General features: G+C 49.2%; 1 protein-coding gene across 4 annotated transcripts in view; it reads left to right on the plus strand.

Moving 5' to 3' along the window:
• The window catches only part of RHOG (ras homolog family member G), a 24,916-nt gene continuing 4,963 nt past the window's right edge, over window positions 1–19,953 (plus strand). The window contains exons 1-2 of one of the 4 annotated variants that reach the window (XR_008553498.1): window positions 1–391; window positions 2,808–3,015. The gene's annotated coding sequence lies outside the window, so the exon portion shown is untranslated. Of the gene's footprint in view, window positions 392–2,807; window positions 3,016–8,726; window positions 8,844–9,426; window positions 9,495–19,953 lie in introns of those variants that run through there. The other 3 variants (XM_054699496.1, XM_037522855.2, XM_037522853.2) reach the window with 3 other exon arrangements.

A 19,953-nucleotide genomic window follows, 5' to 3' on the forward strand; every position in this document is an offset into this window, starting at 1 on the left:
CCCGCCCCCGGGGAGGCGCAATGGAGCGCGCGAGGGTTTTTAGAGGAAACGATGCCAGAAAACAAAATCGCTTTTAGGTAGCATTGCCCTATAGTTCCCTTAAGTCTCGGCTAAAGGGTCCCATCTGTTTTCCTCACCCCTCTCTCTGCATCATCCAAGCTAAGTCGATGTCTGCCCTTAACTCTCACAGCCCGTTTTCCTGCCCGCCTCTCAGATCCCCTCCCCTTTGGGGTTTTTGCGGGTAGGGCCTGTGGCCGGTACCTCCCTGCATCTCACGCTCCCCGTTATCTGCGTCGCCTGGAGGAGGTGTTTGCCACTTGAGAATGGGCGCCCCAATGAAGCAAGGCGCGCCTGGGCCTTCTTTAACAGAGCTGCACTTCCTGTTCTCTTCGTAAGTATATTGTCAGCAAATCTTTAGTAAAACCTGCTCTGTGCCCTACCCTGTCCTTGGCACCCCAGGCAGGGGAAGGGATTAAGCCCAGTCCCTCCTCTGCGGTGCTAAGCCAGCTACCTGTTCTGAGCAAGTCCTGGTAAAACCGGGAGCATGGATCTGCCCAACAGCTGCCTGGCTTAAGGGTTAGGCTGTTGATATTACAATGCATGTGTAATGTCATCTCCCCCGCTCCCTTATTAAACGCCAGTCACAATGGCCTTCTTTTAAGTTCCTCAAACACAAGGAGCCTCAGCCACCTCATGGCCTTTGTATCTGCTGTTGCTTCTACCTGAAGCACTTTCGCCAGCTCCTCCCAGTTGACTTGTCATTCTTTTATAGAGTTCAAGGTCTCCTCCTCAGAAGCTCCTACTCAGAGCGTGCTTTCGGGTCCAGAATTGGACACCCCCCCACACACACACACACATACACACACACGTCTGCCTCCTCCCAACCCACCCCAAAGGATTGTGAGTTCACAGAAGGGCTGTACTTTATTCATCTCTGGGAAACCAGCCATAAGCCCTGCACAAGAAAGTTCTTGGTAAAAGCTAGGTGATATAAATTAATTCACTTGATCATTCAAATATTTATTGAGTGACAACTGGGGAACCTGGGAAATTGGCCAGAACAGATGAGGGACTCCCTGGTGACATAGGGGTTAAGTCTCAGCGCTATCACCACTAAGGCCTGAGTTCAATCCCCAGCCAGGGAGCTAACCCGCATTTGTATGGCACAGCAGACCTCTCCTGTCTCGCCTTGCTGCTCCCCTCAACAGTGTATTTCAGCAGAGCCTCCTCTTCTACCCTCCAATTTGTCTCTGGTGAATGAATCCTCTCACCCACCCTCCACCCCCTCTTCTGGCTTACATACCAGTTCTTGTATGCATAAATAAATAAAAATTTAAAAAAGAATTTGAGCCCTTGACCTAGGTTCTACTTGGACTTAAGCTTTGAACAAGGTATCTTTAACTCAAATGGTAAAGTGGGTAGATGTATAAGATTGAGAGAAGTAGGTGAGAGTGGTAGTGACTGGTGTCAATCGTGACACTCTAAAGAAGTAGGAAAGTGGACTGAGTATGGGGGGGAAAGTCATCTTTAAAAAAAGGTAAAAGTCTGGATATTTATATGACATAGCTCTTTATTTAATGTAATGACTAGTTTTTAAATGTGTAAAACCCTGCACAGGCAACATAAAACACATCTGCAGCCTAAATCATTCAGATTGTTATATCATCATCTAACCCACCTGCCTATGTACTCATTTGTCTGAGAACACACATTAAATAAGGAAAGTAGCATGTTTAATACAACTTCCTTTAAACTCAGCTGCATGGTCTTTTTTAGCCACCGCATGATTTATTTGTAGATAACCCATTTGGTACAAGGAGGGTGGGTCTTGGTGACAGGAAGTGCAGATCTGTTACCAGTTCACACCAAAGAACTTGAAACTCCCAGAGCCTGTTGCATTTCCTGTGTGGCTAAAATGGTGTGTCTGCAAACTAAAAATAAATTACTGTATGATCCAGCAATTCCAATTCTGGGTATATATCCAAGAAAATTGAAAATAGGGTTTCAAAGAGCTAGTACACCCATGTTCATAGCAGCTCTATTCAATAGTCAAAAGGTGGCAGCAAACCAGTAGACAGATAAATGGATAAATAAAATGTGTGTGTACAATGGAATATTATTCAATCTTTAAAAGGACAGAAATTTGGGCCTCCTTGGTAGCACAGGGATTAAAGTCTCAGCACTATCAAGCTATCGCCAGCCACTGAGGCATGAGTTCATGAGTTTGATCCCAGGCCAGGAAGCTAATCCACATGGTGCAGCAGACCTCTCCTGGCTCGCCAGCTGCTCCCCTCAGCAGTATATTTCAGTAGATTCACCTGTTCTGCTCCCCACTCTGTCTCTGGGGAATCCTCCACCCTCCCACACCTCTGGCCTACACTCAAGTTCTTGTGTGCATAAATAAATAAAAATAAATCTTAAAAAAAAAAAAAAGGACAGACATTCTACATGCTGTGACATGAATGAACCTTAAGGATCAGCCTAAATGAAATAAGTTGGTCACAAAAGGAAAAATATTACATGATTCCACTTAAATGAAGTAGCTAAAGTAGTGAAATTCATAGAGACAGAAAGTAGGACAGAGGTTGCCAGTGGCTGGGATGATGGAAGGATAGGAAATTGTTACTTAATGACTATAGTTTCAGTTTTGCATGTCAAGTGAGTATTGCCTCTGCAATACCCCTCACCACCTTGTGAGTCTAAGGAAGAAATAGATTGCTCTTAGGTCTTGCTCCTGATAGATATTTTACAGATGTCAGTTAAATCAAATTGGAATAACAATTTTAACTTCTTTATTCCACTATTAGCAAGAGCTTTCACATCTATGATCTCATCCCTCCCTCACATCAACTCTGCCAGATAAAACAGAGGCTCTACTCCTTTCACAGCTGAGGAAACCGGCTGAACAAATGAAGTTGCAACCACATCAAGCTCTCTTTTTCCTTTGGGATTTCTTCCCCATCCTTCAACTCTCAACTCAAATGAAATAAAAGCATGCAATATTTAACCAGTGATGACAGCATATCATGAAGCAAGAGTTATGATTAGCCAAAAAAGAAAAAAGAGACCCAGCTCAAAAAATCACCTTTTCCTTTCTTTGACATCTTCCTTGACTTCGCCCATCTCTCCAGTCTTCTGTATATCTTCTGTATACCTTACTGATTTAACTGGGTTGTGATTATCTAATAAGTATCCCCAGGAACCTCTGAACTCATCAGAGACTGTATTTCATTCATCTTTACCTTTCCCCAAGCTAGGACTTTATCAAGTCTACAGCAGGCACTCGATAAAAGTAAATGAATGAATGATGTGTATTCTGTACAGTGCCCTTCCTCTAGACCACAAGGCTTCTGGATACCAATAGCTTTCATCTGGAAAGTGGGAATATCTCTAATAGAAGTGTAATAAAAAGAGTCCTAAATTTCCTGCTCAGAAAAAAAGTTTAGGAATTCGAAAGTTTGAGCTGCTTGTCAGTGGCGCTCCCTGGTGTTCAAATATGGCAAGTACCACCATCACTGAGAGACTTCCTAGGTTTAGTAAAGTAAGGCATGAGGAAGGAGAGTTTGACTTCTAACAGGTCTTCGCAGGTTACTTTCACAAACTTGGGGATTGATCTCCCCTTCCATAATAATTTCTAGAAATTTAGTGCTAGTGTTCATGTATGCATTTAACATCTACCAAGCTCCTGTTTGCAACAACCCAGATCCTATACTCGAAGAGCTTAGTTGGGAGTGGGGTGTTGGGTAGAGACATATATATATATATATATATATATATATATATATATATATATAAAACAGTTAGTAGTTGTTGATATTATCTTGAGAGGAATTGATACCAGGACAGGTGAGAGAGCACAGAGGGATAAGTAACTGCCTAAAACAGTCAGAGAGGCTGTGCAGAGGCACACGTTGCAGGAGACAGGAAGAAGTTCTGGAATTACACTGCATAGGTCCATATCCTGACTCTGCCTTGAGACTCTGGGCAAGCCAATTTGCTCCTGGAACACACCAGGGCTGAGGAAGGCGGAATTACTCAGAAGGGGTTATGCCAGTTGACTTGTGTACCACCCAGTTCGTACAACCTCAAGGATGCAGAAGTGCCCTGGAGACAAACAGGACCGTCGTTGTTTTATGCCTGTCTGCAGGAGAGTCCATCTTGGAAGACTGGGTATTCCCTTTGTCTCTCCCATCCCCATCCAGTCAGTTCCTCAGAGGGAATCAGAAACAACAGAGGATGAGACTCTAAAATGTTAATTTGTCACTTCCCCTGTTGATTCACTCTGCTATCTCTTGTCTTGCCCATGAAAGCCCATTAAATGGGACATTAGGCTTGTCTTTTGAGGGTAGCAATAAAGGGGAGGAGTCAAGGGAAGAATCCTACTTCTACTCCTCAGACATGGATTGAGAGGCGCCCCAAGAGAGCTAAGTCCCTGGAGCCACATCAGAGACAAAGAAGAACTCAGCTTTAAAGTTAACCTGAGAGGGCCTCCCCTGGTGGTGCAGCAGTTGAGCTCTGGGCTGCAAAGCTGCCTGCAGCCTCTGCAGCACCGGTTCCATCCCCAGCCACCAGCAAGGGTCCCACATGGTGCACAGACCTCTCCTGCCGCCCTCTGCTCCCCTCAGCAGTGTACTTCGGTCCTTCTGCCTGCTCTGCTCCCCGCTCTGGCTCTGGTGAACCCTCTCACCCTCCCACACTTCTGACTGTACCCAGTGCCTGTATAAATAAGTAAATAAATCTTTAAAAAAAAAAAAAAAAAGAAAAGCATAAACCTTTAAAAAATGAAATAAAATAAAGTTAACCTGAGACTGGGGCTGAGCAGAAGACCCTCGTGGGCCACTGGTAAACTAAAGGAGTTGGAGCTCAGCGAGAACTAGACTCTGAAAACCCATTTTGAAGCCATTAGGGCAGTCCCATCAGTTCAGGGCCTTTCTTCTCTTCTCTGACTCCTTTAGGCAAACGGAGTTAGCTTTAGCATTATGATCTTGAGAAGAAAGGAAGAATTGGGGGCCTCCCTGGTTGGCGCAAGGGTTTAGGATGCCACCTATGAAGCGATCCCCAGCCACTGCAGCATGAGTTCGATCCCCTGCCAGGGAGCAACCCACATGGCGCAGTAGACCTCTCCTGACTTGCCTGCTGCTCCCCTCAGCAGTGTATTTCAGTCAATCTGCCTGTTCTGTTCCCCACTCTGTCTTTGGTGAGTCCTCTCACCCCCCCCCCAACTTCTGGCCTGTACCCCAGTTCTTGTATGCATAAATAGATGAATCTTAAAAAAAAAAAAAGGAAGAATTGGTTAGGGGTAAAAACTGAGGACATCATGGAGGTATGGAGAAATTAATGTTTGCTTGCTATGCCTTGGGCAATCTGCTAGAATCTCCATTTGCATTAACTCAGTTTAATCCTCAAAATCCCACAAAGCACATAGTATTTGCCATTCCTATTCTAAAATGAAACTAAATGACTGTTACATGCATTTATAGCACTGTGTACTTTCGTGTGATTACCTGGTTAAGATCTGGCTCCCTTGCTAGTTACTTAAGGCATCATAAGCATGGAATACTTTATCTGGCCCTGAGAAAGTTTCCAATAAATGCATGTTGAAGGAGTGAATGAGAGAAATTATGCAACGTGTCAATGGTCATATTGTAGGTGGTACAACCAGGATTTGAATCCTGGACTGTCTAGCTGCAGAACCTGTCTGTGATCTAGTCATCCCACCAGGTGCCTTCATATGTTGTCTTACTTCTAAATGTCCAGGCTTGGTGTCCTTGTCTCTTGGAGGTTTGTGAGCTCAAGTGTACACTGCCTACCAAGAACTCAATAACTCAAGGAAAGCAAGTGAAAGCAGGAAAAAGAAACAGCCAACTGGATGGTGCCCTCATCCTCCCCTCCTCAGCTCAGCATCCTCCTTCTCTGAGAAGCCTTTGCAGACAGCCCCTTTTGTCCACCCATATCCCTCTCCTCTGGCTTTACTGGTCCTTCTTACTTCTGTGCCACAGAAGAGGCTCCAAGTCGTCTGGTCTCTGAGGTCCTACACATATTAGTACTTTACTAAGGCAATTTATTTATTTATTTTTTTTTTTAAATAGAGGCATGTTTTTATTTATTTATTTGTTTGTTCGTTCGTTTTGTTTATACATGCACTGGGTACAGTCAGAAGCGCGGGAGGGTGAGAGAATTCACCAGAGCCAGAGCAGGGAGCAGAGCAGGCAGAAGGACCAAAGTACACTGCTGAGGGGAGCAGCGGGCGGCAGGAGAGGTCTGGGCGCCATGTGGGACCCTCCTCTGGTGGCCGGGGAGCAGCCGGGGATCGAACTGGCGCCGCAGAGGTCGCCGGCAGGTTTGCAACCCAGGGCTCAACCGCTGCGCCACCGGGGAGGCCCTACTAAGGCAATTTAATACTACAGATGTATACTGAAAGCAGATGTGTGCTCAGACCTGCCTGTGCCAGGCCCGATGGGTAGAGACAGAGATGAATCAGACACAACCTCAAAGGACTTACAGTCAGTAAGGGAGACAGACATCAGGCACAGATACAATTAACTAGAGCATAAAGCAAAATGACCTAAATGGTATAAAAACCCTATGAGCAATATACTACACGCACAAACCTTAATTACTTAATTATTATTCTGAAGAGTGCATCATAGAAGGTCAGAACTCAAAGGTATCATCTGGTTCAACACCTTGTTTTTCAGTAGAGAAGTCAAACCCAGAGTGAGGCCTACCCTCAAGTTTCACTAGTCCCTCTGGCTGAGTCAAAACTAGACTTGAGTTCTTCTGAAGCCCGCCAAAGACTCCTTCCTTAACCTCTGGCAGTTTCATATGCAGCAATCCCATATTCCACTAGATCATGACCTCTCTAAGGCCAGTTTAGAGTCTCCCACCTAACTAAGAAAGCTGAACCTAAGCTACACACACTCAAGACCAAGGGGTTCAGAAAATGTGGTCTGATCCCAAGCTGTCAGTCCGGACTTTTGACCTACTGCACCAAATATGCACCCTATTTTTACCACTAAGCCCCTAAAATTGATTTTCAAATATATTTGACAGAGCACTTTTTTTTAAATAAAAATGAGTTCTTTATCCAGAACACTAGTATATGAATTAGATGAAAGGTGAACTATCTCTACTTGAAGAGGAAGGAGGTCAGAGTCCTACTATTTTCCTGTACTCAAACGCTAAGCAGGGAACTCTAGGAACACAAATCAAAAACCTTTGTTCTGGGACACAATTTTTAATGGCTTCATAGAAGCTGTTTTAGCATGTGAGCCTTCTCTGAACACTGTCTTTTAATGGAAACTCACAATACTTTCTTCACCATCAGGAGTACCTGCCATATGCTCCCACAGGCTATGGAGGGGAATGAGATTTTCCTCTTATCTTTCCTCTCCTCTACAGAGAGTTTTTCCCAAGTAATATGGGGAGTGAAGTAACACAGACTGTGCAGGGGGAGCTAGAGGAAGCTTCCCCAGGAGTATCATGGAGAATAAATTCATGTAATCAGAGATTTAACAGCCTGAATCTGAGAGATTCTACTTTTGATGTTCCTTAAGTTACCCACTAGCTGCAGGAGCCATTGAGGATTTGAAATTTATCTACCCAAAATTCAGATGCTCTCTACATATAAAACACACACCAGACTTCAAAGACAGTATAAAATATGAATATAAACAATCCAATTAATTTTTTTAAAGATTTATTTATTTCTGTATGCAAGAACTGGGGTACAGGCCAGAGGTGTGGGGGGTGTGTGTGAGAGGATTCACCAGTGACAGAGCCGGGAACAGAACAGGCAGACTGACTGAAATACACTGCTGAGGGGAGCAGCAGGGGAGACAGGAGAGGTCTGCTGTGCCATGTGGGTTGCTCCCTGGCCAGCAGATGACTTTATAGCGCGGTGCTTAACCCCTTGTGCCACCAGGGAGGCCCAAAAGATCTAATTAATTTTATAATCAATAATTTTTAATTGCATACATATTGAGTGACAATATTGTGGCTATGTTAGGCTAAGTATCAAAATTAATTTGATCTATTTCTGTGTATTTAAGAAATGTCATCTCTAAAAAATTTTAAGTTAGATATTATGTCCATTGGATAGCACTGGAAGAGACTATCAAATGCGCGCGCGCGCGCGTGTGTGTGTGTGTGTGTGTGTGTGTGTGTGTGTGTGTGTGTGTGATTAAAAGATGAGGGATGATGGAAGCCAGGTGGCAAGTAGTTCGTCAAGGTGATTGCGAAAGACTGAGTCAATTTCGCCGGCAAATACAACAAAGAATTTAGGCAGGTAGACAATGTTCAAAGACCCAAGATGTGAGCAGGCACGCTACGTTTAGGAACCTCATTATTAAAAAAAAAAAAAAGTAAGGCATTTGCTTTGACTTTGAGCCAGGAAGTTGTTCATTGCATGTTACCGTCACAACTCCTGGCTGAAAGTTTATCTCACCTAAGATCAAATTGAGGCTCAGAAAGGTTAAGCTATTTGTTCTGAGTCCCCCTCTTGATTTGGAAAGCCACTTGGGGAGAGGGTGCCTGTCTTAAACTCTCAGTTTTCCTCCAGAGAACCCCCCCAGAGCTCTGCACGTGGCTGGCGCGCAGAAGTCCGTGCTGAACCCCAGTTCCAGAGTCTCAAGTCAGCGCGCCCCGCGCGAGCACCAGGGGGCGCCCACGAGGCGGCCCACCCTCGGTCCCCAGGGCGCGGGCAGGATCTCAGGCCTGGGTGCGGCCCTTCAGCCCCAAGCAGTCGCCTGGCGGGCCCGGGCGAGAAGAGGGGGCATGGGGCGCCCCCACGTCCTCCGTCCGCTCCGCCTCCTTCCCAGAGCTCAGCCGCACCGAGCTGCCAGGTGCGGAACAACACGACATCCTGTTTTTGGGGCCCGCGGCTCCGCCTGCGCCTCGGCAGATCTTGTCTCTGGCCGAGTGCTGACGCCAGCTCCCCTTCCCCCAGCCCCCCACCGTTCCCAGGGGTCTGGGGCCTTCCCACTGCTGAATCACCAGCGCCCCACACTCCCCCGGGGTTCAGGGCAGGGGTGGGGACTGTCCCAGCCGGCCCCATGCCGGCCGCAGCCCTGCCCGGAGCGCTCTCCGGGTGTGACTGGAGGCAGCAGGCCGCGAGGCGCCGGTCCTCAGCGTTTTCTCGCGGGGGGCTGTGGGGGGCGAGCTCCCCGAAGAGGGCAGGAGCCTGCAGGGCGGCGGTGGCGAGGAGGAGAAGGGACCGCCGGCCTCGGGAGCCCCGACTTTAAGGCCCGCGGAGGCAGCGGGCTTGTGGGGGTGGGGGGGCGCCGGGCCGGGGCCGGGGGCGAGGCCGGCGGGGGGAGCCTGGAGGTGGGGGGCCCGGCCCGCTCACTTCCTGGTTGCTCCCCGGCCCGCCCCGCGCCCCGCCCCGGCCGGCCGGCCCGCCCCCCCCACTTCCTCCGGCCTCCCGCTCCCACTTCCTTCTGCAGTCGGAGCCGCTGCCGCCGCCCCCAGCTCCCCCGCCGCGGGGAGGGCTCCAGGTGAGGCCCGGCGCGGGCGGGCGGCCGGGGGGTCCGGCGGGGGTGGGGGGGGGGCCCGGCCGGCCCCGGGCTGGGCGCGGGCGCCGGCCCGGGAAGTTTGCCTCGGGAGGCCGCGGGCGGGAGATTCTCGACTCCCTCCAAGTTGGGCGGGCGCGGCCGGCCGGGCGGGGTGGGGCCCGGCCTCGCGAGCCGGCGGCCGCTCGGGGACGGTGGGCTCCCGGGCCGGGCCGGCCCCCGAGGCCCGCGAGGGGCCCCGGAGCGGGAGGGTCTCCCACTCCGAGGGAAAAGTCTCTGAAGTGGAGGAGCGCGGACCCGGGAGATGGGACTCAGAGGGGGTGACCTCGGGAATTGTGGTGGGTGTCCCGAAGTGTGTGAGGGGAGGGGGCCTTCCGGGCCGGAGAGGCGCTGCCCCTGCTCTGGCACTTGTGACATCTGTGAAGTGAAGAGGGGGGCGGTGTCAGGCCTCTGAAGCCCCAGACTGAAGAGCAAGGTCTTCCTCCGTGAGAGATCCATGCCAGTTCGAGCCCACACTAGCAGCAAGCTGTAGCCCAGGGGTCCTCTGCACCCAGGAGGGGCAACTGGGGGAGCTCTGCCCACCCCAGTCCTTCTCCCTGAATGTCACTTTTTGTGAGGCCCAACCGCTCCATCCCTGGATACTGAGCAACAGGTATTTAGTGAGCAAACAAACATCCACTGTGCCTGACTGGTACCTGGCCTTGTTCTTGTGGGGGTAAACCAAGGAAGAAAAGGGCCTGGTCTGGTCCTGTGACTAGAGGTGGAAGGACTGGTTCCGAGCTCCTGATCCTCTCTGACAAGATGGAATCACTGAGAGCAGGGCTATTTCCAGGAGGTGGAGAGACTAGGGCTAATGGGAGGCAGCAGGGGCTTTGGCGTTTGGAAATTATTGGGAGCCATCTTCGAGTCTATACCCCCATTGTTAGTTCCCGTATTCTACACATTCTCATTCTGTCTTTCACCACCCCTTCTTTAGAGTCTTCCACAAACTCTCCACCACCCTCTTCTCCAATCCTCTTCAGCTTCTTTTCCCCAATTACAGTGTCTTGCCTAGGCCCTCACCTCTTAAGTACGGGCTCCTTGTCCCTCTGTCCCCTGCAGTTCTCCCCCTCCCTTCCGTGCTCAGTTTCTGGATCCTGCACACATATCCACCCTGCTCCTTCCATCTCCCCTCATTCTCCTTGAGCCCTCTCGGTCTCCTTCCCTTCCAGCCAGTTCTCTGGAAGTTGGAGGTGCAGGGTCTGCTACCAAAGATTTGGTGAGTTTAAGAGCCTTTTCAAACCTTCCTAGCTGGGAGAGGCAGGCTGCAATCTCTCAGCATTAGAGATGATTAAAGGGCTGGAAAACCTTTGTATGTATGTATGTGTGTGCAAGTGTCTCTGTGTCTACATCTTTATCTCTTAAGAGACAAAATAACCGCCCTCAACCTTGAAAGGGCTGAGAGCAGGGGAAGCCAGCAGAATGAAGGACCCTGCAGTGGGTAAGGTTGTGGTTAGGTAGGAGGAAGCAGTTTGCAGCACTCATGGTAGGGTGACAGAGGAATAAGAATGGTGAGAGAGGCCGTGGGAAATCGAAATCACCAGCCCCTTGGGTGCTTGTTCAAGAGGCCAAGCATGGAGCCTGGGGAACATCCCAAAGGTCCCTGACTCCAACACTTACTGGTTCCAACACCGCCTAGTGGGGAGAATGGGAGCAGGTCAGCTGGCTGTGATAAAAGAAAAGGAGGGGGCGAATACAAGATTCTGGAGGGAAGACTAGTGGGTCTCAATTCAGTCTTCCGAGATCAGATGAGATCGGGCGCATTCAGGGTGGTATGGCCGTAGACATCTCAATTCAGTCTTGACTGTTTTAGTTCCAATTCAGGAAGAGAAAATGGGGATAAGGCAAGATGTTTGCTGTCTGTCCCCTGATGCCTTCTAGCGCCTGCCCAGACTGGGTACCCACATACCCTGGGCTAGCTAAATCAGGGCCCCTGGAGTTCTGCTTATCCCTCTGCTTTAGGCATCCTTAATGTTCTTACTCTCACCTACTCCCTATTTCAGGAATTTATCCCAAATCTAACTTCAGTCCAGCCTGCTTCTGCAAGATCTAGACCACCTTCCTCAAGCTTTGGGATGCATGTTGAGAGATCTTCCTACCCTCTACCACTGCCAATCTACTCTATAGTTTTCTCTACTACAGAAAAAGAGAAGTGGGGGAAGCAAGTGCTACTTTTTGGGGATTCCCAAGCACAGCTAGATTTAAGGACTATTTCCATTCCCTGTCTGTCCTCTTCCCTTCTCATAGATGTTCCTCCCCTGTGAACTGTCCCTTCCAGTCCTGCTCTTCAACTCACTGGGAGATTAGAAGTTTTGACCTCAAGGGGAAATCCCAGGGACCTGCATAAAATCTCAGCTCAGGAAAGATGTGCATGCAAGGCACTTTCCCATTATCACAGCTCAGTAAAACACCACCCAGGAGTCCTGACTCCCTGCCTGCCAAACCAGTACTTATTTTCGATTCTGCATAACTGAGCAAGGCTCTGAGCTGAAGATAGGGTGGGTGAGACAGGGGTTCTCCCTGACAAGATCAGACCCCACTGGAGATCTTAGCTGATTGTAAAAAAAAAAAAAAAGTCATTGTTGGAAAAATATGGCAAGGATGAGGGGGATCTAAATGAGAAAATATCAAGGCAGTAGGGAGGGTGCCTGCAATGTCGGAGGCTACCCTTGAGAGCTTGGTTAAAGAAATACAGCCGGGGTCATGACATAAAAAGAAGTGGCAAATGTGAGATTGTCACAGAACCTGGTGGCACTCCAGAGTATGGAGAGTTGTTTCTGGCAGATGAGTTAAATGGTGTTAACTGGTCACGAGCAGGAAGACATGAGAGTGAGACAGTTGGGGAGATATTAAAATGGTACCTGGACAACTGTAAGAAGATAGGGGCCCCCTCCCGCCATACACAGGGTAGGTCCGTTACTGGTGGCACTTGTAGAGAGTCTGTGAGGAGGGAAACCAAAGACAAAGCCTGGGCCACCTCCCCAGAACAGATTGGTTTTCCTGTCCAGGGTCCAGCTTCCTCTTTTGTCCTCATCATGGGGGCAGGGCGTCTCCACTGGTGCTAGCTAGAGGAGGAGCTCCTCCGCTGGGTTAGGACCAGGCTGGCTTCTGTCTGGTAAAGTCAGTTCTAAATCATGGACAGCCCATATGGCTAGTTATCAGAGCCTGGGAACTTAGAAGATGTCAGCCTGACCGATTTGGCATATTTTCTGAAGGGATAAACCACGGTAGGGTCACCGTGCATGAGGTTAGAGAGATACTGGGCCCATTCCCACGCCAAAGTAACAGTCCACCTTTTCTGTCTGTAGCAGTGATATCAGGCTAGAGGTTAGGAGACTCAGGTCCTTATCCTGAATCCGCTCCCAACTCTTTGTAAAATGCTGGTCAGCTCATTTCTCGTGGTTCAGTGTCAGCCTGAAGGAGCTGCTACCTGTAGCCCCCAGAGCATGGAGAATACTGATAGCTCTATTCTCTTTCCCCCAAGAGGCTCACCATAGTAGTACCCACCCCCACTCCTGCCCTCAGGCCCTCCTGTCTCTGATAGCCTTAATCTAACAGTTTTGAATAGACTCTAAGTATCTGTCCTGGGACAGGAACTGTGGCTCCTTCTCCCAAAGCACAAGAATTATTACAAATTGAGAGAAGTGGACAGAAAGTGTTGGGGATTTTTGCCAGGGGCAGCAGGATGGGGAGTACCCAGTGCCCTGACAGTGGAAAGTAAATGCGGAGTTTCCTCCCTGATGTTTTTTTCCCTTGTGGAAACCCCCTCAGACCTAGGGTGGGGCTAAAAGGATAGGACAGCCCAGGTCTCTGGGTATTTTCAGGTGGGGGAGGCGGTACTGTGAGGATGGCATTTCTGCACAGCCTCCTGTGAAAAGAGCAAAGGGAAAGGAAGTACCACTTCACAAGCCTTTCATGGGGCCCGAGGACTGTTGAGCTGCTGCTGCTGCTGCTGCTGAGAGGTTGGGAGGAGGAAGCAAGTGTTTGAGCTTTTCTCTGTGCTGCATGGTGGGGGAGGGAGTAGCCTCCTTAGCTCCCCCAGCAAGAGCTGCTTTGGCCTTGGGGCCGTCCTTTGTGGAGCACATCAGGTGCTTGGACAGTGAGAGAAAAAGGAAGGGAACCAGGGAATGGGGATTTAGTGAAAGTGTCCCAGTCCTCGGCACTCCCCACACATACATACACACTGCCTTCCCAGCTTCCACTGTGTATTTCCTCCTCCTTTCCAGCCCCTAGAGAGTAGACTCAGCTCTGTTACCTAACTGCTACCGTGCAGAATCCTCTTTGGGGGCTAAAGTGGAGAGTTCTTTAGCATAGATTTTTGTTGTTGTTGTTGAGACTGGAAACTATGCTCTCTTGGGTTCTGCCCCTGCTGATGGGGAGAAGGGGAAGAAAGAGAGGAGACTCAGCCCTTGGCCTGGTCCCAGCCCCACAGTGACCTCATGTCTCCCCCAGCTTCCTCCTCCCAGCCCAGCTGTAGCCAGCTGCAGCCCCTTTGAGCCTCTTTATATCACCTCTTCTTCACCCCACCCTTCAAAACAAGTACACAGACTTGCAGAGCAGCAGAGACCCTAATCTTCACCTCATCCTTTACCAAGAGTCTTCAGATGTTCCTTACCTATCGGGACTATTCTCCTACCCGTATTCCTCATCACTTCTAGGCTAACTATGCCTGCCTTGTCCCGCTTATCCTTTCAGTTGAGCACAGGACAACATAGCCTGTATATTCCATACCCTAAATTGTGTTGCTTAGGGGGAGGAGGAAGTAGATTACACTTGTCTTGTGTCTCCTGGGCACAGAGATTCTTCCTTGTTCCCAGAATCAGTAGATTGATGGGGGAGGAGATATGTGTCAGTCTGCAACTCTTGCTCAGCATCTGCTGGGCTTCTGGAAATAAGCAGAATGACAAACGTCCCCCTCCTGAGGCATCTTGTTAGTTTAGTGCAATGCACGGTATAGACAGTGCTGGGGAGGTCATTGCTATGATGTCCTGGAGAAACCAGGGGACAGAACTGGGCCCTGAGGATCAGGAGGATCTGAAAGGGGTGAGCAGAATTTCAGGACGAGAAACTCCCATATGCAAAGACATGCGAAGGGTGAATTGAGTTTATTCAGTTATCTACTGATGGCCACTGTTGTGCTGTGCTCTAGGGAGAAAGACCAGCCAGAACCTTATCCTCTAGGCCCTCCCAGTCTAAGTTGACAAGAGATAAGATTCAGATCAGGCTCCATGTGATTGATGTAAGAGAAACAGGGGCCAGCTTGTGAATGAGGTAAAGTCACTTATGACTTCTGTGATTTACAAAAACTTTCTTAGAGAAGGTAGCAATCATGCTGGGCTCTGTAGGCTTGAGGGGCTCTCCCTTGAGCTAGTTGGGGCTTTCTGAACTGCCAGGTGGAGATTGGAGGATGGAAGAGGCAAAGAAATGTTTGGATAGCAAATACTCTGTTTAGTGTGTTTGGGGGAAGAGAATGTGGAGGATCGCCCTTTGTGGAGCAACACAGGTACTTTTTTGTAGAGGCTTCTTATAAAGAACCAGGGTGGTATGGCCAGAACTCAGGATCAGAATGCCCAAAGGTTATCATTAGAATGAGGGGGCCACAGAAGGGGAACCCCATGTCAGGGAGGCAGGAAGTAAGTTCCCATTGTCTCCAGTCTCCCCCATCTTTTAGGGCCCATCCCTCCCCTCCCCCACTCCCAGTTGGGACACTTCCCCTACTGTAAGGCAATCTGCTGTTTCCTTTCCCTCCCCCTTTCTGGGCCTTCCTGGGCCACACCCCAAGACCAGGCCCCACTGAGTATAAGCTGGGCTCCAGGGATCAAACTCAGGCAGCTTTGCCCCTTGAACTTTGCTCCCTGCTGGAGCCAATCCAAGCTGGTACTGGGAATAGAGACTTTGGCCATCTTGCCAAAGTTTTTGCTGCCACTGCTGTCCAAAGAGATTCAGCATTGCAATGTTGGCTAGGAGGTCAGTCCACTTCAGGGCCAGATGTCAGTAACGGGACAGAAGCAAGAAGATCAGAAGGCAGTGGTTGCACCACACTCCTCTGTGCCCAGCACTTTACTCAGCTTTTCTGAGAGGCAAATATTAAGAGAAGCTGTAGCTCTGGTACTGGGAAGTGAGAGGATCATCCACAAGTTGCAGTGACTGTTGGGGAAGAGTCACCAAAGAAGGATTCCAAGGGGGGTGGCCATGATACCCAAATTCAAAGAGAAGAGAATTCGGCAGTCTCATGGGACTGTAAGACTAAGTCAGCTTTTGAGGAAGCTAAGAGAGGAGAGGGCATGGTGAAGACCAATGGAAGAACAAGAGTCCAAACTCAGAAGCAGGAGTGATCCTGGCTTAATCATAGGGGACACTGCAGACCTGACTCCTCTGGAACAGGGAGGGAACTGGCGACTCACATTTGCAAAATACCTACATTGTTCACATAAACTGTGTATTAATGTACTCATTCTTTTTTTTTTTAAAGATTTTATTTATGTATGCATACAAGAACTGGGGTACAGGCCAGAGGTGTGGAGGGTGGGGTGAGAGGATTCACCAGAAACAGAGTGGGAAACAGAACAAGCAGATTGACTGAAATACACTGCTGAGGGGAGCAATGGGCGAGTGAGGAGAGGTCTGCTGTGCCATGTGGGTAGCTCCCTGGCTGGGGATCAAACTCGTGCTGCAGTAGCTGCAGATAGCTTCATAGGTTGCGTCTTAACCCCTTTTACCACTAGGGAGGCCCCTTAACATACTCACTCTTATAACAACCTTGTAAGATTAGTAATCTTAAGTGGCAGTGGTTTATTTTCTTTAAAACATTTATTTATTTATGCATACAAGAGCTGGAGTGCATGCCAGAGATGCGGGGGGGTGAGAGGACTCACTAGAGACAGAGTGGGAGCAGAACAGGCAGATGTACTGAAATACACTGAAATAACAGTGGGCAGACAAGAGAGGTCTGCTACGCCATGTGGGTCACCTTTCTGGCCTGCCCCGGGAATCACTCAGGCTGTAGTGGCTGCAGTGGCTGCAGACAGCTCCATCGTGCTGCATCTTGACCCCTTGTGCCACCAGGGAGTCCCCAAGTAGCAGTGGTTTAAACCCTTCTACAGCCCCTACCAGATTATGCAGAACTCTGAATGCTAGGATGAAGGGCCAGGCATGATCTGAAATAAGTTGGGAGTAAAAAGGCAGAACAAATCATCGTAATTTGGTGAATACTATACAGATTTGCAAACATCAACTTATTAACTAAATCAACTTTTTAAAACAAGTCACCTAGTGAATAAGTCACAGTCATACCCAACTCTCCTTGTTTGGCCTCCTGTGATGTTGATGATCCCTTCTCCCAGTGTGGTGCAGGTCAGACCCTGCCTTTAGCATGTGCTCTCCTCAAATAAGCTGTGGGAACTCACTGGATCCAGTTCAGGCCATAAAGCTTCAAAGAAAGGAGTATTTCTGGGAGAGAGAATAGTTGGCACTAGACCTGAATAGGGAGAATCGGGCTGATGCCACCGTGCAGAGACTGACACATGCTTCCTACCTCTTGGGGCTTTGCTCTTTTCACCTCCTGTGTGCACAGTGCTTCCCAGTTCACAAAGCACATTGTTTCCATGCTCAGGATCCTCCCTACAATCCTTTGAGAAAGGGAGGGCAAGTATTCTAACTCCTGTGGGACAGATGAAGAAACTGAGATTCTAGGAAGGGCAGTGACTTGTTCAAGGCCACACGGTTTGCTGGTGAGGAGTTACTTGGAGCCTGTATTGTACGTTGAGGATGACAGGACTTTGGACCACAGAACAGGTTTGTGTCCTGGCTGCCATGCTCCCTGGCTGGTGATGTTAGGTTACTCAGCTGTTATCAGTTTGTTTCCTCATATGTGAATAGGAATAGTATTGATAAGTTTTTTAAAAATCAAATAACAATACCATGGGATCTATAAAACATTGGTAGGGCATTTTATCAAAGGGCATGTCAGCAGGTGAACACAGCGGGTCTGATTCAGGTATCTGTTGCCCTTGACCCCATACCACATTGTCTCTTCCCTGCTTGTTTCTGGACACCACCTCACTCATGAATGATCCTTTTCCGGTTTCAGCCCCGTTTCCTTGCCAGTCCGGAAGACACCCTCTCCCTCCCTGCTCCTTTGAGGGCTGATTTACTGATTGCTGGTTGATAACCCCTCCCTAGAGAGCTGCCTGGAGCCATCTGTGCTTCCAGTCTCTTGGGCCTTGTGACTTCAGACCAGAATTCCTCCTTGTCTTCCTGCCTGGGCCAGCCCAGCCCTGGGCCTTTGGTGGAAAAATTCCCAATCTTGCTGCCACACAATCCCCTGCCCTGAGTGTCACTAAAGATGTGTGGGCCCAGGAATTCTGCTTTTGAAATGCCAGGGTCTCCCAGATAATCAGGTAAACAGAAATAATGGTATCAACAACCCCTCACACCACACACACACACACACACACACACACACACACACACACACACACACACACTCACTCCCCCCCCCCCCCCCCCCGCTTTCCCAGTGGTCCTTTTCCTAAGGAAGGAAGGAGCCACAGAATCCTAAGAAGAATGTGCCCTAACTTGCCTCCATGTGCTCAGGTCTTACACATTTGCTGACTGACTCAGCTACCGCACCCCAACTCTTGTTCCTATGGGTTTTCTCACCCCCATCATCATATCCCCTGCTCCCAGGTCTCTCAATGTCTCATTTCATCCACCTAGTACCCCTGTCACAGGCGTTTTCCTTTCCATTTCATGGACTGAGAAACTGAATCGAGAGCGGGTAAGTGTCTCATGCTTGATTTCAGCGGCAGAGCAGAACTGGGGCTAGAACTAGGTTTGATCTCCTGACTGACAGGGTGAGGTTCTCACCACTGCCCCAGAGGACCCTTTTGTCCTTCCCCAAGGCTCTCTGTACTCTCTCCTGAGGTTGAACACACACACTTATTCATGCAACTGAGATGGAAATATTTGAGAAGCAACCTCAGGGGCAAACCATTTCCCTTACAGCTAGTTCCAGGGGGAGCAGGGGCCTGGAAGGGAGCTGGGATCAAGCTCTGCATTCTATTGCAGGTTTCATACCATTCAAGTTCCTTTTCTACTTACCCATGGGGGGGATTTCCCCACACATGCCCCTCATCCCCCAATTGATTTTTGAGCCTTTGGAACCTAGTAATTGAGAAGTCCAGCTGATGGGGGTAAGATGTTCTCAAGCCAGGTTGCAGGTTTGCAGTGTGTAAAGTGAGATGTAGAAAATGCGCCAGTGGTGATGTTGCTTGGGCAGAAAAAGCGATCCTTGGAGAATCTGGTATGTCTCCTAGGGAACAGGGACCCAGTTGTGGGAGAGAGTCAGGGAAAGGAAGTCACATACTGTCCAGCCAGTGTCCCCATGACTGAGAGGAAGTAGCCAATGAGAAGAGTACCCCTGCCACAGCAGTATAAATAATCACAGGGTTTCCGGAAGCTCTGTTTTGTTCTAGAACTCCGAAAAGCAGTTCTTCACCCTGGGGCCTTACGTGCTACAGAGGGACCAGGGTGGTGGCCAGAGCTCACCCCACCAGTAATTACTAGTATTCATTGGACACGTCCTACATTCTATGACTCATGCCAAAGACTTAGTACACATTAGCTCATTTATTACACTGCACTTCTAACAAAAATAGACAAGATTATTCCCATTTTATGGACAAGAAAATTGAGGCTCAGGAAACTTAAGTATGTTTAAGTTGGTAGAGCTATGATGAGAAAGAATCCCTAGCCACTCTGACTCCAACATCTGTGTTCTCAGTGATAATGCTTTATTTTTTTTTAAAGATTTATTTATTTATGCATACAAGAACTGGGGTATAAGCCAGAGGTGTGGGAGGTGAGAGGATTCACCAGAGACAGAGTGGGAAGCAGAACAGACAGATGTACTGAAATACACTGCTGATGGGAGCAGCGGGCGAGACAGGTCTGCTGCGCCATGTGGGTTGCTTCCTGGCCGGCCTGATCCAATTCCTGCTGTTGTAGCTGGCAGTAGCTTGATAGCTCTATCTTTAACCCCTGAGCCACCAGGGAGGCCCTGACAATGCTTTAATAGCGTTGTGTTCTTTACATAAGAGTCCGGGAAGCTCTGAAATTCTTCAGAGGCACAGGCTATGGTCTTAGGAAAAGAATGGAAGATTAGGGCCTCCCTGGTGGCGCAGCGGTTGAGCGCTGGGTTGCGAAGCTGCCCGCGGCCTCTGCGGCGCCGGTTCGATCCCCGGCTGCTCCCCGGCCACCAGAGGAGGGTCCCACATGGCGTGCAGACCTCTCCTGCCGCCCGCTGCTCCCCTCAGCAGTGTACTCGGTCTTTCTGCCTGCTCTGCTCCCCGCTCTGGCTCTGGTGAATTCTCTCACCCTCCCGCGCTTCTGACTGTACCCAGTG

This window comes from Talpa occidentalis, unplaced genomic scaffold, assembly GCF_014898055.3.
Source record: "Talpa occidentalis isolate TD23 unplaced genomic scaffold, MPIMG_talOcc4v2.1 talOcc4.3, whole genome shotgun sequence".
Classification (NCBI taxonomy): Eukaryota; Metazoa; Chordata; class Mammalia; order Eulipotyphla; family Talpidae; genus Talpa; species Talpa occidentalis.